Here is a 23,531-nt window from a genome sequence, read left to right as displayed (position 1 = left end):
AGCCGGCTGTAAGGGAGATTATGAAAAAAGAAAAGAAAAGCAATAATAGATAATAGACTGGGAGAGAAGGAAGGGGAAGTGGGGCCAGTTGTCATGAAATGAAGAAAGAGTGGTTTCAGGAATGAGTTGTGGTGGAAAGTGGAAGGACAGGAAAATGGATGAAAAGTGGATTTTGAGGTTCCAGTGAAAAATGAGTTTTAACATGATTGCTCCCTGGTATGATGCTGAAGTAGCCTGGAAAAAGGATTTTAGAGCTGAAAGGCACCTCAGGAAACTTTATATCAAACCCCACTTTTTAAGACATGACAAAAATTTAAGACAAGTCAAATGACTTGTCTTCGGACACAAAGGGAGTAAATTGTTGAGCCAGGATTCCAACACGGGTTTTTCATTCCACATTCAGTATTTGTCCATTGCCTTATGATATCTCCATTCAAGTTGTAGGAAATTAAAAAGCAGAAAACACTAAAAGATCAGTGTGCTTATCTCTCAAAAATAATGAGGATTGAAGTTTCTAAGGATAAAGGCAAGAGATAAGATGGGGAGAAATCTGATAAGGCAGGTACTGAGGTCATCATTGAAGGGGCAAAGATGTTCGTGACAGGGACTGGGAAAGGGTGATACAGTTAGATGGCCTAATTAGAGGACAGGTTGTGGAATCATGGTGGCAAAGGAGACTTATAAATGTCAGTGGGGAATGATGAACATATCACCTCCTTCTCCCTTCTGTGAGTTAGAGAAGTAACAGGCATTGGATAGGAAATCAAGGACTATATGGTCCTCCGAGGAAAGCCATGTTCCACTTAGTGGCTGTAGGTGAAAAAAATATATAAAAAGCACTGGGTCTGGAATGTGGGAAGCAGTTAATAAATATTTATTGATTGATTAAAAAAAGACATCATTTGTGAAAACATTCTTTAAAAAAAAAAAAGCTCTTACCTTCTATCAGTATTTCTTTCTAATTTCTGAAAAGTGGTAAGGGCTAAGCAATTGGGTTTAAGTAACTTGCCCAGGGTCATACAGCCAGGAAATGTCTGTGGCCAGATTTGAACCCATTTCCTCCTGACTCCAGGCCTGGCACTCTATCCACTGAGCCACCTAACTACCCCAAAGGTTATTTTCAATAAAGTAGTGATTCAAAGGGAAGCATGGAAAGTAGAGGGAACAGTCAAAAGATTCTGAATAGGGGGAGAGCTGGATTAACTTACATTTATATTCAGGGGTATGTTAGAGCTAGGAGAGCCAATTGTTAAATATTCAATGTGAGCATTTACACCTCAGAAGTCAATAACCACTACAAATCTGGGTATGGTTTATTGTTTTGTTCATTATTTTTAATTGTTCAGTTGTTCAATTGGGTTTTACTCTTTGCGGTCTCCTTTGAGGTTGTTTTTGGCAAAGATTCTGGGGTGGTTTGCCATTTCTTTTTCTAGCTCATTTTACATCTGAGGGAACTGAGACAAATAGGGTTAAGTGACTTGCCTAGGGTCACACAGTTAGTAAGTGTATATCACCCTTTCCCAATCCCTGTCAGGAACATCTTTGCCCCTTTAATTATGATGTTGGTACATGATTTCTCCCCATCTTATCTCTTGCCTTTATCCTTAGAAATTTTCAATCCTCATTTTTTTTTGACAGATAAGCACTCTGATCTTTTAGGGTTTCCTGATTCCAGGCACTACATGTTATCCACTGAGTCAACCAGCTGCCTCAATTAGACCTATGAAAGTATAAAATAATACAGATTAAACTTAAAAGTACAAGTGCATACATTTCCCCCACTAAAATACCAGTTGTGAGTTATTTGCCAGTATATCCCCAAATCACTCCATAGCCCTGCTTAAGCTCAGCAGGAAAGAAGCAAAGTCTCAGGGAATAAAATTATTACCAGGGATGGAGGCCTGGTGACTCTAAGTTAACAGATAGTTAAGAAATAAGAATTAATGTGTAATTTAACAATATAGATAATAACAATAATGAGAAAAATCCTAACAGTAAGAATAATAAGTGGCACTTATGTAGTTTTAATATTTGCAAAGTAAAAAAAAATTCAAATCTAGCCTCAGGCATTTCCTAGCTATGTGATCCTGGGCAAGTCAGTTAACCAAGTTGCCTAGCCCTTACAGCTTTTCTGTCTTGCATCCAATTCTTGGTATCGATTCTAAGACAAAAAGTTAGGATCTAAAGAATAAAAAACCATTATGAGCTGTTTTCTATTCATTATCTCATTTGGTTCTTATGGCAACCTTTTGAAGTAGATACTATATGAGGAAAATGAGTCACAGAGAAGATTAAAAAACTTGTCCAGTTTTTTGGGGGCAGCTGGGTAGCTCAGTGGATTGAGAGTCAGGCCTAGAGACAGGAGGTCCTAGGTTCAAACCTGGCCTCAGCCACTTCCCAGCTGTGTGACCCTGGGCAAGTCACTTGACCCCCATTGCCCACCCTTACCAATCTTCCACCTATGAGACAATACACCGAAGTACAAGGGTTTAAAAAAAAAAGAATAATAATGGGGAAAGGCCTATGGTATACAATTGCTGTAATTCAACTCAGAACTATTAAAACAAGAAATTTAAAATTAATTGAAATTTAAAATGGGAAGTAGCCAATAGAGATGGCAGTACATTGACTATAATAATTTCATCCAGAAGTTTAACCAGTGTAAATTAATTACTAAAACAAAAAGACCAAAGAAGCCCTGAGAGTGCCTTAGTCAGCAAACATCTGACTTCTTTGCCAGATGGAGAGAGATGGCTGCCAAAGGCAACAGTGGGTTAGAATATAAACTTCTTTGAAAAATCTTACAAAGAAAGATGATGGACAGTTATGAGAAATATTGTCTCATAAGACAGAGAAAAATAGTGGAGATAAAACCAGTTTAAGAAAAGCTTCACAAGATTTCCAATTTAGCAAAGTTATCCTAAGGACTTTCAAGGGTGAAAATTCAAGTATTACAACTGGAAGGAAAGTTTTAAAAATTGTAAAAAATCTTACTAGCTGACTTTTGCTTCCATTAAAGATGATGGAAACCCCACACTTAGATACCAACCTCACATGCCTTCTAACGGAACCAGAAATAGAAGAAAATTAAGAGAGGAACATCAGTCAAATTAGATTAAACATATAGAGAAGATCCATGCTGGAAGTGAAACTACTAAAATGCTATTGAAGGACCACCATTTATATACAGAGAACACCTAAAGAAGAGGAAGATACCAACAGTGAGAAAGGTTTCACTCAGACCTTATTAATATTCAAAACATCAAGGAAGAAAATAGAAATAATATAGACATATGTGACTGGTCCCCTATACAAAAGCATTATGAACCACTTATTCACAAAGTGAAGGTGTCCTTGAGGGCATCAGTGGGGAACAATCAGGCTTTTACCAGTAATATTCAACTGTGAATCAAATCTTTACCGTAAAAAAAAGAGGTAGAGAATATAAATTCCATCATATTTATTGGTTTTTTAAATTATAAAAACAGTTTAGATTTGGAAGGACACGTGTTTATTAAACACCTATTATATGCCAGGACATATGCCAAATTGTTTAGAAATATTATGTCGTTTGAACCTTGCACCAACCCTGTGTTAGGTGCTATTATTATAGGATAAATGGCTTATATAAGGTGACACAGACAAGAGAGTAAGTGACTGAGGCCAGATTTGAATGCAGGTTTTTCTGACTCCAGACTCAGCATGCTATCCACTGTAACTCATAGCCAATTTCCTTGTCTAGTAGGACAAAATATCATATCACAGGTTCTGCTAAACAAAATAGCATTGCACAGGTTATTTTAAAAGTGTTTTCCCTTTATACATCAACATCATTCAAGAGTCCTTGGAAGGGAGAGAAACAAGAATAATCCTGTTCAGTGAACTTCCAATAATAATTTTCAAGTGAGCCATAAAGTGGGCAAATAGGATATATTCACTAATGGCTTTCACTTTGGAGAAGATCCAGTGTAGTTGAAGAGTGATTCCCAATAGATGGAGAAGTCTTCCAGTAGCTCCTGTTAGTAGATGACATCATACTGATCATATCAAGCTCTATAATATGGCTGAGAGTGATATATGCGAAGAGGTCTATAATTACTCAAAGGGCTTTGACCAATCTGTAGAACTCATATATGTGGAATGTTGATTTGTTTAAGTTTGGTTGGACACCTTATTGATCTTATCCAGCCATGGGCATAACTGGGACAGGGTGGATGGGGTTTTCAGGGAGGACTGGCACCTCTGGTGTGAGGGCTTGCTGAACTCTTTTCAGAAATGTTCATCTACTTTTTGGGTCTACCTCTCATCTAACTCTCTCTTGTAACTCCAAAAAGCATGTGAAATGGCCATATGCAGGTAGAACTGTCTTGGCAGATGGCCTAAGCCAGGTTAAAGTACCCAGTGGATCTCAAAACCATCAGTGAGTTAGGAGGATGTCTACCCCAAGAATGTGAAGACTTCTTTGGTAGAAAGAATGGATGAGAAAGAGTGGATGTTCCAATGGCAATGAAGATGACTGAAACATGTGCTGTGGAACACTTAGAACAGGAATGGAGAACCTTTTAGAGACTGTGTGCCATGCCATGCCCCCCCCCCCCAGACTGAATGTCTTGTTTCCCCCTTACCACAGATAAGGAAGGGAGAAAGGAAGAGGAAAAACCCCAGCACTCTGCTTGGGGGATGGAGTAAGCACTTCCACTGGGCTGCTGAGCAGAGGGGCAGGGAGGCATGGTGAAGGGGTAGGGTGCAGCTCTGTCTAAGTGCCTCTGCCTTTCTAATAACTAACTCTGGCAGGTGATGGCACATGTGCCCATAGAGAAGTCTCTGCATGCCACCTTTGGCACATGTGCCATAGGTTCACCATCATGGACTTTGAGCATAGTTAGACATTGAAGACTCCAAGGTCATTCACTGCATCCTAGGCCATTGCCAGTTGTCCTGACTTTTGTCTTACCACTAGACTTTGATGACTGAAAGAGAGAATGAGACTAGTGACTATGTTATTTTGCCTCACTTAAATCCAATTTGTGGGTAAATAAAACATTATCTTATGATGCCATTGATATTCTCCTCCCAAAGCTTTCCTTTATAAAGAGTAGAATTTAGAATTTCAGTTAATGCAATTTTCTATCAGCATCTCTGCTTAGTTTCAACTCCTCAGAACAAGATGTCCCTATGCTAGGTATCTCCTAGGGTTTCTATACCCACATCCCATGTCTAGTTTATTTTTGAGTTTTGTCTTCCTCCATTTGGTTGTAAGCTCCTTGAGGGAAGGCACCATCTTTCTTTTTCTTATTTATAACTCCAGAGTTTAGCACAGTGACTGGCACATAGTAGTCACTTAATACATATTTAAGGAATTGAATTGACAGATGAACAGATGGCTCTGCAGGAGCCATAGTTCCAAAACCTCCTAAGGAAGTAATTCAGGATAGTATTCTTCCCATTTACCACTAACTTCACTGTTTTTCAATTTCTTTGGACCTTTCCATCATATTTTCCTTTCCTAGGAAATTCATCATTGGAAAATTTTATCCCGAAAGGTTGTATCAACCTTGGTACACATTGCATTGGTTTCTTCTGCCCTGATAATTGATCCTTTGACTGGAGGGTAGGGCCATGAATCAAAATCAAAACTTTCCACTAGCTGAATTCTTTTGGATTTCTTTGTACTACTCAATCATGCCCAATGGAGGACTAGGTGGCACAATGGTTAAAGGGATGGTCCTGATGTCAGGAAGACATTCTCCTGAGTATGAATCTGCCCTGATAGTAGTTTTGTGATCTTGGGAAAATCCCTCAATCCACTTTGCCTCAGTTTTCTCATCTGTAAAATGAACTGGAGGATTTATTCCAATATCTTTGCCAAGAAACCCCCAAATGGGGTCATAAAGAGTTTAACACAACTCTAAAAAACCATAATGCTCCAATGCCAGGTAATTTTGATTCTTTTTTCTCCCCCTGCCTTGATTTTCAATTTGTGTATATGTACTATTCCCTCATTAGATTGAAAACCCCTTAAGGGCAAGGAATGTCTATTTTTTATATTTGTATCCTCAGTATTTAGCACAACACCTGGCATATAGTGGACATTTAACATGTGTTTATTGATTGGCTGGTTGGCCTCACAGTGTCAGGACAATTGCTGATGGTAATTCTGAATTAATGAAATTACAAATCATTTTAAGTAATTTAGTTACATGGATCCTGCAATGCTGTACCTTTTTGACAAAGACATGAATAAAGACATTTTTTTCACATTTCAAAATGACTTCAAAACTAAGTGGGGTAGATAAAATATAAGATTTGGAACCTACAAATTTAACTGGCAACAACTTGAGCAGAATTTAGTCAAATGAAATTTAATAGGGAAAAATGTAGAATCAATTTGTATGGAAAATATAAAGTATACATGTCTCACCTCAGACAAATAACAACCTCTCAAGATCCTCCCTAAAATTATAATTTGCAAAGTAGGAACAGTTCTATAAAGAAATTTTCCTGGCTAGAGATACATGTTTCAATTAAATTTCTGATCTGATTTTAAAAATAACATAGAGACTTATCTCTGGGTTCTCTGAAGATATCTTACAAGAACTAGTTTGGAGAAACCTGACTAGGTAGCAGCATAACTGAAAAATATTTTGGGATGTTAGTGGACTAAAACAATAAATTGAGTGAACTGAAATAAAGTCACTATGTCAGAAATGTAGTATAGGTTCATAGATTTAAAACTAAATGGGATCTTAGAGAACCATCTAGTCCAAATTTGTGATTCTTCCATGGTAGGAACAAGAACTTACTCAGAAGGATCTTGAACTCATCACTAATGTGGCAGACATTTTCTCTCGAGAATGGGTCATGAGCCAGTTTTAAAGGTGTTACAGCTAGCAAGCAAGTACAAGGAATGGAAGCAGAGATACTTTAAAAAAAATTACCATTGATCAGTCCCTCTCCTCATTCACCATTGGCTGGTTTCTAGAGAGTTACAAGAGCTTGCTGATTGGAATGCAACTTATAACCCCAATCATTCATATGAAAGTAAAGCAACCTCACCTTTAGCCTCTTAAAGGATGCTAATCTATCATGTGTTCCTTGTTAGGTCTTGCTGAGATGGATGTGGGGAAAAGGGGCTTAAACTAGGAATATGAAACAACTCAATTTTCTTTTCTTCTTACTCCATTATATGGGCTTATGAGAGGAATCCACCATTTTGTCAGGACCTGTCTTCATATCCAGATGAGAACACTGAGGCTAGAGGTTAAATAACTTGCTCAACCCAGGAACAACAGATTAAAAAATTATAATTATAATTATAACAAAGCAACAATAATAGTATTTATATTCTAGTGCCTTCCCTCTGTTGATTAGTTCCAATTTATCCTTTAATCAACTTCTTTGTACATAGCTAATTGCATGTTATTACCATACAAACAGTCATAAATGAAAGTGATTGAATTACAAGGTGAATTATAACCTCATATTAGATTGTGCTTGATACAGCACCAAGCACAAAAACATAAAATGTGCTTAATAAATATTAATTGAGTTAGAGACAAATTTTGTATTTTATAAAGTACTATACATGCTGCATCATTTAAACCTCATGACAATCCTATGAATTAGGTACTATTTTTATTCCTACTTACACAGCTAAGGAAACTGAGTCTGACAGAGATTGCGATTTGTCCAGATCAGACAATTGGTAAATGTCTGAGGCAAGATCTGAACTTTAGTTTTCCTTACTCCAATTCAGAAGTTGAGAAGTTTCCTGACTCTTATCTACTATACCACCTAGTAAAATCAGAATTTGAATTCAGATCTTCAGAGTCCAAAACTAACAATTTTCCTTTATAATTATGTTGCTTCCTTTAATATTCACAGATCTCAACTTCTCATTGGTAAAACTTGATGACAGTGATATTTATTTTTTTATATTGATTAATATACAACTCCTTTTCAGCTATTTCTCCATGTTATTTCTTGGATTCTGCCTTTTCTAAAGATATTAATCCAATTCTTTTCTGAGTGGGTAATGGACCAATGAATTGGAGGGCAGTTTGTATATACAACCTAGAGAATTCTGCTTCCAAACCCCATTTCCCCTTAATTATCAGTGGTATTCAGGCAAATAGTTTTTTAGCCATTGAATTATCTGTATAATTATAGTTAGAGAAAAACAGTTTCTAAGGCTCTTCAAACTTCATTTCCTTTTGGACCATAACAATCTTTAAACAAATAGGTCAAATATCCTGCAATATAAATGCAGGAGACTAAAGCCTTCATAAAAACCTAGTAAAGAAATTGACTAGAGATAGTTATGTGGTCAGAATAATGAAATGTTTCCTGCAATATTTTTATTTATTACATTCATTCTACTAACTTTCAGACATGAGTAAATTAAAAACTAAGCTCTTACTAGATACCTCACACTGTGCTAAATGCTGGGAATACAAAGAAAGGCAAGTAGGACAGTCCTTTTCTCATGTTGCTTGAATTCTAACAGAAGAAATTAATAAATATGGGGCATAGTGGTGAGGGATGAGTGTTTGCCCCATGGAAGTCAGAAATGACTAGAGTCAGAGGGAAGCTGATTGATCTGTTCTTATCAGGAATGGTAGTATTAATAAGATTGTTGATTCCTGAGCTACAGTTGGAAATCAAGAGGTAAGGCATGGGTAGAATTTCTATTCAGAAATACAGGTTGGAGCCTTGGTGCAGTGCAAGGAAAGACATGAGAAGTGGAATGGAGGGCCGAAAATCAGGAAAGAAAAGATAAAAGTTTACTGATTGGAGCCCAGATTAACAGTGGAGAGAGTTGTGGAAAGAGGTAGAGACTGGAGCATGGAAAGTTATTAAATAGCCACCTTTGTTATCTTAGTACTCTTTATTAAAGTAATATATATATAGAAATAATAAAAGGTATAAATAGACCCAAGCATATCAGTGTATATATGTTGTATGGATGGGTGTGTATATATAAAACTATAATTACCTCAGATTTCAGTGGCAGCTACAGTTGCTATGTGCATTATAGCTATAATGCCTGAAAATATAATGGTTCATGGTGGAAGCAACTGTTGACTGAGGAGCTTTAAGGTATCTGTGATTAATTCACAATTAATAATAAATTCACAAGTAATGTGTGTTTTATTTATTCCTGATACTGATTCAGAAAGTGGCAGCCATAAATGAATACACACATGTTTTCAAAGCAGGCTTATTCCATTACAAGGATCACATATATGTTGTAAGCCTACTTATGTGCTCCAAATATATGTATGCATTTGCACACAGGAACCTGATTTAATCATAGTTATTAGCATATGTCTATATGTATGAGTGCAGGAATATAAAATACATGCACACAGGCATATGTGTGTTTCATGTTTCCCTCAGTGAGGGACTTAATTTACTAACACAAATTGTTATGTACAGAAATGGGCAACCATTTTCTGTAGGTACAAAAAAGCAGTTTGCCACTTTGGAACTCATAACCTGGCAAAGCAGCCCTGGGCATGCACTAAGGTGACAGTTAGGGATAGGGTATAAATTGAGGTCCACAGACCCCTCAGAGTTCATTCTTTCTTCTCCTTGGGTTAGGGAGGCAGGAGGTGACAGACTGGGCCCCGGGAGTGGGAAGTTTGATATAGGCAGGCAGGCAGGGTCAATCTTTATTGCTGGCCTTATCAAACACCTTTATTGGCATAGCCAATAAGCTTTATTTCCAAACCAGATTATACAGCAAAAGATAAGAATTATGTCAGCATCTGACCCAGGGACTGGTTAGCCCTGGGGTCAGCAACAAAGAGTTACAGAGTTAGAAAGAGACCCCTAAGGTCCTTTTGTTCACATGTAAAAGGGAATTCTTGGTTTTCTTTGTGTTCACACTTGTGAAAAGGGAATCCTTTGTTCTCTTTGCCTAGTTGGAGTTAACACTTTGGTTGGCAATAATTTTAAATGGACCCAAACTTGAACTAGGTGGGAGAAGCTTTAAAACCACTTAGTGAATTCACACCCTACCTGGTGCTAGGTGAGAAGCCAACAAGATTCTTGGAGAGTTCCACTCTTTTTTCTAACTCAAACAGTCAGAAACTTGTTTACACCCTCAGAAAGTATGAATTTTTTTGATGAGCATTCACACCTCCAGAAGGTGTGAACTAGTTCCCACAAAGACCATCCCCTGGACAGTGCTAGACAATTTGGAAGCTGTGATTGGCCCCTGTGAAAAGGGGCAGGGACAGGTAACCACCATAAAAACCATGAAGATAGTCTTGTGGAGGAAGGCTGCTGAAAGGCTGGTGAAGGCTTCTGGAGAAGGAGACTTCTGGAGAAGAAGGTCTTCTGGAGAAGGAAGTCTTCTGGCTAAGTCTTCTAGCTTTTCTGGTTTGTGGAGGAGTACTGGCTGGGACACTGAGATCTTGGTGAGACTGCTCTCAATGTCTTCTTCGGGATTCCATGTAATGAGTTTAAAGACTGAATCTTCTTGAACTTTTCTTAAGGAACTTCCCTTTAATAGAGACTCTGTGAATGAAGCTTTGCTTCATTCACCTCAGGGCCTCTGGCCCTCTGGCCCTCTGACTCTTGGATGAGGGTTAATTAGATTTAGCTAGGGGATCATAGCAATTTACCTACTGTGTTAGATTCCTATTTCCTTATTTCTTCTACCTCTTCTCAGTTGTAAATAAATTCCCATAAAAGTCAATTTTGACTTGAGGTTATTCCTTAATTGGGGAAATGTGCCCTAGTGACCACCTTTTAATATATATGATCAAAAAAACCTTTTTCCCCCTTACACCCAACTACCACCTTACCCCCCTTACTGCTCATAACAGTTTGGCAAGCACAGCATTAGGACAAGAATCTACACTTTAATTTGGACTAAATAACAATAGCAATTGCTCTGGCAAGGATGACCTTCATTGTCAGTAGCTTTTGTCTTCTGATTTATACAATTTCACAGGGAGCATACCAGCTCTCGTTTTCAATGATCCCTGCATATATGTTAAGGCTTGTACTACTTTATGACTCATAAATATTTTGCTGTAACTCTGGCAGAATTTGTCTCCTACCTGGCTCACCAAACTGTTATGAGCAGTAAGGGGGCTAAGGTGGTAGTTGGGTTAGCTCAAGGAGAAGCCCTATGCACAGCTAGATATGAGACTAAGATTTGTTCCCCACACCAGATGGGCTAAGCCTCCTTTAAGTCTGAGAATTCTCCTGCTAACTACAAGCCTTAGAAACTAGTCTTGGTAGTCAGTTGGGTAGAAGGTAACCAGGAAGTAGAATGTTGAATTACTGAAACCTTTGGCTATAATTAAGGGTTAGCACTAGTTTGAAAGCAGCTATAACCAGTTAGAGATGTTATCAGGATCTCACTACACAAATTTAGATACTGTCATCAAATGTAAGTTGTTGCCTTTTAAAAATTACTATAGGCCTTGAGAGCAAACTGGGTTTATTTGATAAACTTAAGGGTAGGTAAATGGGAGAAGGATAGTGGGTGATGGAAACCCTGAATAATCTTTCCTAAGTATTAAAATCTAATTAAGTATTTAAACTCAAGTTGCTGCCTAAGGAGCAGAATACAAAAGGACCTTGGGGATCTCCTGACTCTGTAACTGTTTGTTGCTGAGCCCAGGGCTAACCAGTCCCTGGGTCAGATGCTGTCATAATTCTTATCTTTTGCTGTATAATCTGGTTTGGAAATAAAGCTTATTGGCTATGCCAATAAAGGTGTTTGATAAGGCCAGCAATAAAGATTGACCCTGCCTGCCTGCCTATATCAAACTTCCCACTTCCCAGGGCCCAGTCTGTCACCTCCTGCCTCCCTAACCCAAGGAGAAGAAAGAATGAACTCTGAGGGGTCTGTGGACCTCAATTTATACCCTATCCCTAACTGTCACCTTAGTGCATGCCCAGGGCTGCTTTGCCAGGTTATGAGTTCCAAAGTGGCAAACTGCTTTTTTGTACCTACAGAAAATGGCTGCCCATTTCTGTACATAACAAGATTAACATCTCCGTAATTTGTAGTTTTAGAGGGTTGACTGGAATCAATGAGAAGTGACGTGACTTACCCATAGTTGGCATCTAGTAGATGCCAAGGGCAGGACTTGGACCTGAATGCAAGTTTTACTGACCCCCAGGCTAATTCTTGATCCACCATGCCATGCTTGCTACCTCTCATATATGTTTATGTGCATGTACATATATAAATATATATATATGCATTATATACACATAAATATACATAAGCATGCATTCTCTTTCTCTCTCATTCTTTCTCTCTCTTACTCTTTCTCTCTCACTATCTCTCACTCTCTCTCTCTCTCTCTCTCTCTCTCTCTCTCTTTCTCTCTCTCTCTTCTCTGTCATTTATCTATCTTTCTATTAATGTGGCCTTAGAGTTTGTTAGGGAAGGCTTGATGCAAGCTCCTAGACATAGATTCTTGTACAGTACTTATGTCCTTGGATGCAGTGAGAGGCAGCTGAGTTGTTTCCCTTCTCTGGCATTGGTTTCCTATTGCTTGTTGGCTCCTGGCTGACTTTTTGTGCAATTGGAAGGTGGAAAAGGTCACTTACTATATTTTCTCATTGGATTTCTTAATCATGATATGGTCTGGTGTGATTTGTAGGTTTTTGTTGGAGAATGTTTATGGGAGCTGGGCTGAGTGCCCAGATGGTTTAAGCAACCATCTTTGCCAAAAGGCTATTCTTATATATTTGAATAAGCTCCTTGTATATCTCGACTATCAGACCTTTATCAAAGAAACTTGCTGTAAAGATCCTTCTCAGTTAACTATTTCCATTCTAGTTTTTAACTGTAATATTTTGTGCAAAATTTTTTCAACTTCATGAAATCAAAATTGTCTCTTTTCTATGATTCCCTATCTCCTTTGCCCAGGCATGAACCCTTGCCTTATTCATAGTTTAAGAGGTATTTTTTTCTTCTTCTTGTAATTTGTTCATAATATGATATTTAAAATCTAAGAAATATATCTTTTTGGAGTTTATTGTGGTGCGTGGTGTGAGTACTTGGTCTAAAGCTAAATTCTCTTAGACTGCCCAGAAATTTTTCTTGAATAATGAAACAATATCCCAGCATATGCAGTTTGAAGTTTTTTGAATACTCTTTTCCTTGCTAGGTTTATATGCTTCCATATGTTGTGTACCTGGTCTTTTCCATTGATAATCTTTTCAATTTTTCTTTTAGTCAGTAGTAAATAGTTTTAATTATTATAATTTGAGATCTGACATTGCTAAGTCCCCTTCCTTCTCATTTAAAAATTATTTTTCTTGAGTACTTTAACTTTTCATCCTGCCAGATGAAATTCGCTATTATTTTCTTCTCTAAAATAAGTCTTTAATAATTTGATTGGTATAGAAAATTAATTTAGATAGCATTATTATTTTACTGCATTGTCATGATTTTACTATAAATAATTATCTCTACATTTATTTAATTCTGCTTTTACTTCTACAAAGAGACTACTATAGTTGTATACATATTGATTCTGCCTCCCTTAGTAGGTGGGCTACAAAATATTTTAAAAATTCTATAGTGAATTTCAATAAAATTTCTCTTTCTATCTCTTCCTGTTTAGTTTTATTGGTAATAGTAGAAATCATTATGATTTTTTGCTTATATCCTAACATTTTGTTGAAGCTATTGTTTTAATTAATTTTTAGTTTTCTTTCTAGTTTTCTATAGATTATTATAATTTGCAAGAAGCAAAACTTTACTCTTTGACTTTTTAATTTACTCCCTTTCTTTTTCTTGTCCTTTTTAGTAGTATTTTAAATTCCATATTAAAAAGTATTGCTTTATATCTAATTTTATTGTGAAGGCCTCTGGTTTATTTCATATTTATTATTTAATAATACGTATAATAATGAGTTTTGATTTTTATATAGCTATTGTATATTTTAACAAAAGACCCATATATTCCTATATATGACATTATAGCAGCAATGAGTACTGTATCTCGTCAAAAATTTTGTGGCATTTATTGATATAAGCATATGATTTTTAAAATTAATATGATCAATTCTGTTTAGAATTTTTTTTGTTTTTTAATTTTCCTAATATTAAATGACCTTGTATTTCTGGTATAAATCCTAGCTGATTATAATATTGAAATCTTTAAAATTTGCTTATGTAGTTTCTTTCATAATGTTTTAAAATCTTTTCATCAAGATTCATTAGGGATATTGCCCTATAGTTGATTTTTTTCTGTGCTTTGTCTGATTCTGGTTTGGTTATCAAAGTTATATTTCTAACACAGAATTAGGGAGGATATTTTCCTGTTTTTTTAAATAGCTTCAAAATTAATTTTTCTTTTAATGTTTAATAGTTCTTTGGAAGTATTTTTATGGTTTGTTCAATTTCTTTTTCTATCTTTAGGCCACTTAAATTCTCTGTAATCTTTTCTGTTAATCTAATATTTAATATTTTTATAGGCACTCATCCATATAATTTAGATGATCAGTTTTGTAAGTATATAATTGGGCAAAATAGATTTCAGTTATTACTATTTTTTCATTTTTTTTATTTTATGTGGAGAATTTTGAAATTAGACTAGCTGTTTTGTTCCATTCTTAAAAAATACGTTTCTGTTTTTATCAATTCAGTGGTTTTTTCTTTTCTGTTTTGTTTTTCTGTTCCTCGGTTTATGCATTTCTATATTGGTGTTTATTTGAGGGACTTTAATTGATTAGGTTTCTACTTCTTTCTTTTTAGTTGCATGCTTAATTCTTTGATTTTCTCTTTCCTTTTTTTTTTTTTTGCTGGTGAAAATGTTTAGAGATAATTGTTTTTACTGTATCCCAAAAGTTTTAGCATGTTGACTCATTGTTGCTATTTTCTTTGAAGTTTTCTATTGTTTCTATGATTTGTTCATTAACTCATGAATTCTTTTTTAAAAATTAATTAATTAATTAAGAATATTTTTCCGTGGTTACATGATTTATGATTTTTACCACCCCTCTTCCTTTCCCCCTCTCACAGCTGACAAGCAATTCCATTGGGTTATACCTGTATCATTGCTCAAAATCTGTTTCCATGGTATTAATATTTGTAATAGAGTGATCTTTTAATGCCAAAATCCCAATCATATCCCGATAGAACCACATGATCAATCATGTGTTTTTCTTCTGCATTTCTTTTCCCATAGTTCTTTCTCTGGATGTGGATAGTGTTCTTTCTCATAAGTTCCTCTGGATTGTCCTGGATCATTGCATTGCTACTAGAAGTCCATCACATTCAATTATACCACAGTGTATCAGTCTCTGTGTACAACGTTCTCCTTGTTCTGCTCCTTTCGCTTTGCATCAATTCCTGGAGGTCTTTCCAGCTCACATAGAATTCCTCCAGTTCATCATTCCTTTCAGCACAATAATATTCCATCACCAGCAGATAACACTGTTTGTTCAGCCATTCCACAATCGATGGACAACCCCTCATTTTCCAATTTTTTGCCACCACAAAGAGCGAGGCTATAAATATTTTTGTACAGATATTTTCCCTTATTTGTACAAAAATTTCCCTTATTTTTTTTTAGCTCATGAATTCTTTAGAATTATTTATTTTTTATTCTTCAGTTATTTTTAATCCTTTATCCAACAGTCCTCTACTGAAAAGTTTTTTATTGTGTTATGGTTGATAAAGGATATTTTTAATATTTATGATTTGTTTTTGAGGTTTTTATGCCCCTAGCATACAATAAATTTTTGCAAAGATGCCACATAGAAATTTAGTAAACCTAAATTTTCTAAAATTCTATTAATGGTCTTGACTTCTTTATCATCTTTTGAATAAATTTATCTATATCTGAAAAAGATGGGTGTCTATTTCCACCTATTGTAGTTCTATTGCCTATTTTTCATATAAATTGATTCATTTTTCCTTTTTTAAAATGCTATCTCAATTGGTGTCTATTAATATGCTATGCAGTTGGTGCATTGTTGTATTAAGGTTTGATATTAATTCATTTTCTACAATGCCTTTAAGCAGCTTAGTGGAACAGTGGTAAGAGTGCTAGATTAAGTCAGGAAGACCTACATTCAAATATGACCTCAGACACTATACTGTGAAGCCATGAGCAAATCACTAAATCTTTATCAGTCTGCCTAGGTTTCTTCATCTATAAAATGAGGATAAGAAGAGCACTTATATCTTCCAGTTGTTATGAGAATCAAATGATAAAATATTTGTAAAGCATTTTGAAAATCTTAAAGTATTATACAAATGTTAGATATCATAGTTGTCATTATGATTATATTGAAATATTTTTATATTTTGTATATTACATAATATATAGATCTATGTTTTATTTCTTGATTAGATCTGTTTTTATTGTTGGCTTGCCTGAGATCATTACTGTTACCCCTGATTTTTTGAGTTAAGGTAAAGCATAATATATTTTGCTTCAACTCTTATTTTTTACTCTGTATGATTCCATATGTTTCAAGAAAGTTTCTAATAACCAACAGCTTGTTGGATTTTGTTTCCCAGTCCATTATGGCAACCTTCTACATTTTATGAGTGTGTTCATTCCATTGATCATTGAGAATTAAGATTGTTAATTGCATGTTTTTCTTCTTCCTATCCTTTTTACTGTTCCCTATCTTTCTTCCCCATTATACTGTGAAGGTGTTGAGAGTAAAGGATTATGCTTACCAATCATGTCCTATACTTTATGTGATGTGCTTCCTTCCATTTTATTACTCCTTTTCTTTTGCCTTAATCCAGACTGATTATAGATTCTTACCCTTTCTCTTTATTTGATTCACCATTCACTTTTCACTCTCTGAAGATGGTTTGTTTTTCTTATAACTAATCTTTCCCCTGCATCTATTTTCTTAATTTCCATTTCTTCTCATATACCTAACTGATTTTGTGTTGATTTTTAATATTTTTCTATTCCAGACTCTGTCTCTTTGAATTCAAATCTTATAACTACCTATATTTCTGATGAAAGTGAGTTTCACGTGCTCACAATTACTTCATATCTCTTTTCATATGTTTGTATAGCTTTCTTGTATACACTATGTGAGATATTAGGTTCTACTCCCTTCATCTTTACTACACAGTGTATTTTTTCCTTCCTCATTTTTTTTTCTCTTGAGTATCAGATAAAACAAAACTCTTTTTAGATTTTCTATCTTATTTACTCCTTCTGAGATCTTTAAAGATAGAATTTTTAGGGCATATTTGTTTCTTCTTCTCTTAGAATACAAAATTCATTATTGTATTGTCTCTTACAATTGCTTAAATGCATATATCTTTCTATGTTTCTTTTGACTCATGCTTAAGTTTCAGTGTATCTAATAAGGTCTCATTTCTTCATCAAGACTAATAAGTCCAGTATTTTATTAAAATTCTATTATTTCCTCTATGAGATTTTATTTAGCTTTCCTGAATAGTAAGTTATTGTTTCTTGTAAGCTTTTTGCCTTTTGCTTTCCATAATATTGTATTCCAACTTCTCTCCTTTAAGTAGTAGTGGTGGAATTTTGTGTTATCTCAACTTTGGCTTCGTCTTTGAAATTTTTCTTTCTGGCTTCTTACAATATTTTCTTCTTTATCCTGGGAGCTCCGGATTTTGGCTATGACATTCCTTGGAGTTTTCATTTAGGGGTTTCTTTTAGGAGGTGATTGGTGGATTCCACTTTAACTTACTACCTTGTTTTCTAATGTATCTTAGGATATAGTTATTTTACTTTTTTCCCAGTTTGTTATTTTTCAAAGGAAATAGCATATTTTCTGATATTTTAGTTTTTTAAACTATATTTCTTATCTCATAGTCACTTATCTCTGTCTAGTTCATTCAGATTTTCAGAGACTCTATTACTTTTATGAAACTTTTGTATCTCTTTTCTTATTCTTATGATTTATCCTTCTAGAGCAGAGGATACCATTCTAAGCCTAATAGTCATACAGAAACAAATGGAGGACCAGATTTAGTCCTCACACCATAAGTCTGGGTGGCATTCTGTTTTTACCTTGGGGATTCCTTGATCAGGAGAATTGGTAGTCTCTGCCCCACTGATTTTTCTTGATTAGAGTTTTGGATGGTCTTCATACTTTCTGGAATTTTCCATATAAGGGACCTAGGTGGTCTTCAGTCCTCTAATTGTACTTTCCCAAGCAATGTGCTAAGTGATTTTCTGTTCCACTCAGAGTTTTCTTAGGTTGGAACATTGCTTCTTCTGTGCCCTATGGCCTTTCCTAGAGAGATCACTATTGCTTTCATTTCCCTTCCCCAAAGGGTCATGGTGCCTGGTGACATTTTCCTGTCTTGATGCCAGGTGGTCTCTTTACTCAATGTGTCTTCCTAGGCTAGGGAGCTATTAAGAATTCCTAATCTACTTAGCAACTTTCATGCTGGTTTTTCTTATTTACTCTAATCATTCACGATGAGTGGGAAAATTCTACCACTTAGTAAGATCTCAAACATCCAGTTTAGATGGAAGTGGGAAGGATCATGGTGTCATAGATGGAAAGGCAAATCCCATGTCATATATATATATGCATATATATATTATCACTCAAACCCATTTCCACATTATAAATTTTTGTAAAAGAAAAACCAAAACCTTAAATCATGTGCCCAAATAAACAAGTGATAAATCACATATTTTCTTCTGGATTTCTACTCCCACAGTTCTTTCTCTAGCTGTCTATAGCATTCTTTCTCATAAGTCCCTCAGAATTGTCCTGGATAATTGCATTACTATTAGTAACAAAGTCCATTACATTTGATTTTCCCACAATGTTATAGATTCTGTGTATAATGTTCTCCTGGTTTTGCTTATTTCACTCTACATCAGTTCATGGAGGTCTTTCCAGTTCTTATAATAATCCATCAATTCATCATTCCTTGTAGCACAATAGTATTCCATAACCACCATATACCACAATTTGTTCAGCCATTCCCCAGTCAAGTGATATCTCCTCATTTTCCAATTTTTTTGCTACCACAAAGAGAGCCGCTATAAATATTTTTGAACAAACAGATCCCTGCTCAGATTTTTTTTTTATCTCTTTGGGATATAAACCCAGTAGTGGTATTGCGGGATCAAAGGACAGGCATTTTTTTGAAGCCCTTTGGACATGATTCCAAATTGCCCTCCAGAATGGTCCAATCAATTCACAAGTCTACCAGCAATGCACTAGTGTCCAACTTTGCCATATCCCTTCCAACATTTATTATTTCCCTTTCTTGTCATATTGGCCAGTCTGCCAGATATAAGGTGATACCTCAGAGTTGTTTTGATCTGTCATGCTGGTTTTTCTGATGGAACTCCTCTTCCAGGTTACCTGACTTCTGGCTATGTTTTAAGTTTTGGGCTTTAATTAAGTTTCTCTATTTTTTGTTTTTGTCATTGTTTTGGTGATCTTTTTAGGTCATTGTTGGAATAAAAGTGAGGGTTCTGGACTTCGGTGTTCCCTTGTTAAGTGGAAGTCTGCTTTAGTGTTTTAAAGAGAAGGTCTCATATTAGAGAAAAAGGCCATATATTTTACCTGCTTGTTTCATCCTTTACTTTATACAGTGATACTGCTAATGCTACTGAGGATAAATTGTGAATGATATGACTTTCAGGGAGAGAAATTTACCCTAGCACCTAAAACTCTTGTTTGTTATACAGCATGTTAAGTTTTTATGGAGGTATTCTTCATCACACATCAATACCATAAGCCAATGTTCCTTTAGAAATGACTTTGTATTCACCAAAAAGGCCTAAAAGAAATATTGATTTGCCTTAAACACAAAGAAGAATCAAGTTCAAATCTCTATATATTAGCTGAAAGATTATGTATTTCTGGCAAAACTTATTCAGCCACCTTTGTTCTTGTGGATCAGAGCCATAACTAGGGCAGGACAGCTGGTGCTTTGCCCCAGGCCATTGGAATTTAGAGGGCACTGACCATATTTCCGCTCCTTCTGTAGTAAAGGAAAAAAAAACTTAACTTGAGACCTAGTTAGCAAGAATAATTACTTAAATAGGAAGAGAAAGCTACCAGATGGTAAGCTTCTCCTCCCTGCTGAGATGGTCACACTCAAGATACATTCTTCTGTAACTGGTCTATTCTTTTCCTTTGCTCCAAATGAGGTCTCCTAGCAGTGCCTTTGTTGTTCCCTGACCTGACCACCCATAACCACCACCTCTCTAACCCCTCAAATAAATTACCCCAGCCACTAAATTTGTTAATTGTGATTTGGGGATAGATTGTCATTCAACTAAGTCACCTATGTTTACAAGTACTGCTCATGAAATAAACTAAATTGAGAAGACTGACCACATTACAATAGACATTTGTAGAAGACTACACAGCAAGTCAATCAGTCAAAAAGCATTTTAAGTGCCTACTATGTGCCAGGCTCTATTCTAAGTACCAAGGATACAAAGATCAGCAAAAACAATGTCCTTGCTTTAAAGAATCTCACAGTTTTATGGAGGAGATAACATGTAAACAAATATGTCTAAGCCATATACAAGATCAATTAAAAATAATTGACAAAGTGGAAGCACTAAAATTAAAAAGAACTGGAAAACGTTTCCTACAGAAGATGAGATTTTAGCTGGGGACTTGAGGCCAGGGAAGTCAAAACACAGATAAGGAGGAGAAGGATATTCTAGGCATGGGAAACAGCTAATAAGAATGCCTGGAGATGGGGGATAGAGTGTCTTATTTGAGGAACACCAAGTGGGGGGTCAGTATTACTGGATCTCAGAATATGTTAGTGGGGGAATAAGATGTAATAACACTAGAAAGGCAGGAAAGACACATTATGAAGGTCTTTGAATGCCAAACAGAGGATTTCATATTTGATTGTGAGATGAAAAGAAAAATATGAATTGACAATAAATTGGGGGATATAGGGTGTGAGAGAGTGATCCATGATGATATCTGTCTAGGTCAGTGATGGATAAACTACAGTCTGTGGGCCAGATGTGGCCCCTTGAGGCCCTGAGACATTATTCCTAATCTGATGAATACAATGAGTAGGATACAATACAATGAAAATTCGAAAGAGTTGCCTCAGAAACAGACTGACAGATGAGCATTTCCTTTCCTTTGGCCCCCTCTTTAAAAAGTTTGCCCATCACTGGCCTAGGTGATGCCAGCCTAGTTAACTGAGAGGATGGTGATATCCTTGATAATAATAATGAAGTTAGGAAGAATGGAACTTTTGAGCAGAATGACTGAGTCTTTAAATTCAGTTTTTGAAGTGCTGAGTTTAAGATGTTTATAGGATATCCAATTTGAGATGTCAGATTGGAGGTCAGTGGAGAGGGCAGATAGGGCTTGATAAGCATATTAGATTATCAGCATAGAGATGATAATTGAATTAATGAAAGATGATGAGATTACTAAGTGAAATATTTAGAAAAGAAGGCCCAGAACAGAGCCCTTTAGGAAATTCATGTGTGACCTGGATGAAGAATGGTCATATAGGTAGGAGGAGAACTAGAAAGTACACATTCATGAAAATATATAAGAAAAGAGTACCATAAAAGGGCAACTTACAGTGTCAAAAGCTACAGGAAGATTAATAAAAATGAGAATTAAGAAAAGGCTATTAGACTTGGCAAATAAAATTTGGTAATGTAAAACAAGTAACTTTGGTGAGAGTTCTGACTGAATGATAAGGGTGGAAGCCAGATTGTAGAGATTTAAGAAGAAAATGAGAAGAAAGGAAGAGGAGACATCTATTGTAGATGGTCTTCTCAAGGAGCTTAGTCCCAAAAGGAAGGACAAGTAAAGGACAGTAACTCTTCAATGGATGGAGGAAGTGAGAATTTTTTGAGAATGGAAGAGATAGGAGTGTATTTGTAGGTAATAGGAAAGCAGTCAGGAGACAAGGAGAAATTAAAGAAGAGAGAGTTGATGAAAGGTGGGCAATCTGCTGGAGAAGAGGATGGAATGGAATTGCTTGTACTTTGGTAAGAAGGTATGCCTCAATATATGAGGTTGGTGAAGGTAGAGATAATGGCAGAAGGCATCTGGGAGATTTGAGCTGAGGAGGAAGGAGAAGAGTAAGATGTTGGTGAATGGTTTCAATTTTGCTCAGTTAATTATGAGATAAGGTTCTCAGAAAAAGTCTCAAAATGTTAAGCAGTTCAAGTAAGTGGACCAGTGAGAGGAGATGCTAGAATCTGGGCAGGCTGGCTATGGCAGAAGATAGGGGAAGGAGAAGGAAGGAATGGCATGTCTATCTCCTGCAAGCCAGAAGGGTTCCTTGCAATCAGGAAAGAGTCTGGCCCAGGGATTGGCACCTAAGGCACATTTGAAGGAACATGAGAAGAGGGGAAACTTGGTGTCAGAAGAATAGTGCTAGAGGCAAAACTAATGAAACACTTGGGAGGAAAATTAGGGTAGGAATCATTTTTTAAAAATAAATTTCAGTTTATTATTCTCTGCACACAGGTGGATGCATCATCCTCTCTAGAGGAGTCGACACCTGCAATGCTTTGTTTTTCTATATTTTGTTATTCTATTGTTTTCTTTTCTTTTTAAAAAATCAGGATGTATATCTTTTTTATGAAAAGATTTTTGTTTATCTTTTTGGCAAATGCCTGACTAACCAGATGGACATTGCCTCATGCCCTAAGTTCCAAATGATTTGTGTGTCTTTGGATTAGAAGGAATGTAATCTCAGAATTCTAGTCCTTTTATGGATGGGGTCCGCTGACTCTAAATCTGGCTACTTTCCAACAGATTTCAAATGTCCTGAGAGTGCACAGAAAGAAAGGCAATAGTAAGGTCAACTGACCTCCCAGACTCATAGAAGGATACAGATTAACAATCAACACCTTGACCCACACCTGGAGGCAAACTGACAATTTATAGAGCACAAGAGTGAGCAGATAAATCATTGCCTTCTTCATTAGCAGAGGCTTCCAAGTGATTCTTAAAGGGAGCTGCAGTACTGTCTAGAAGAGTAAACTTATTTCTTTAAAAAATGATAAAATAGGTATGAAAGTACTTTGTGAAGCATAAAGCCCTGTGTTCATGTAAGACATTATGATTGCTTCATCCTGATGGAAATCCCAAATTTATATTAATATTATAGCTCTTGTTTCCTGTTATATCACAATATCATGTGGCAGGATAGGTGGTATAGTAGAAAAACTCAGTGTATTTGGAATCTAGAGGAGTTCTATAAAATCCAAGTTTTATAATTTGTTATTCCTGCACCCATGGGCAATAAATCATTCAATCATCCCTTCCCAATGGTGGTGTGACAGTACTCTTCAGAGACTTTCTCTTACTCAGCAAATAGCCTATTATACCTTTAAGACCCCTGGGACTAGCCATCTGTACTACCTCAGAACCTTTTTGATATCTGGGTTGAATTTTATACATGTTAATTCTCTCTTTTAGAACAGGAGTGGGAACTGTCTTTTTCTTTTAAATTGTGTCTGAGTACTTAGCACAGTGCTTAGCAGAGAGTAAATGCTTGATAAATATATTTTAAGTTTGTTTGTTCCTTCCTCCCTCCCTCCTTTCCTTCCTTCCTCCCT

Source organism: Gracilinanus agilis, chromosome 4 (genome assembly GCF_016433145.1).
Source record: "Gracilinanus agilis isolate LMUSP501 chromosome 4, AgileGrace, whole genome shotgun sequence".
NCBI classification, from domain to species: Eukaryota; Metazoa; Chordata; class Mammalia; order Didelphimorphia; family Didelphidae; genus Gracilinanus; species Gracilinanus agilis.
This window is presented reverse-complemented; position numbering follows the sequence as displayed.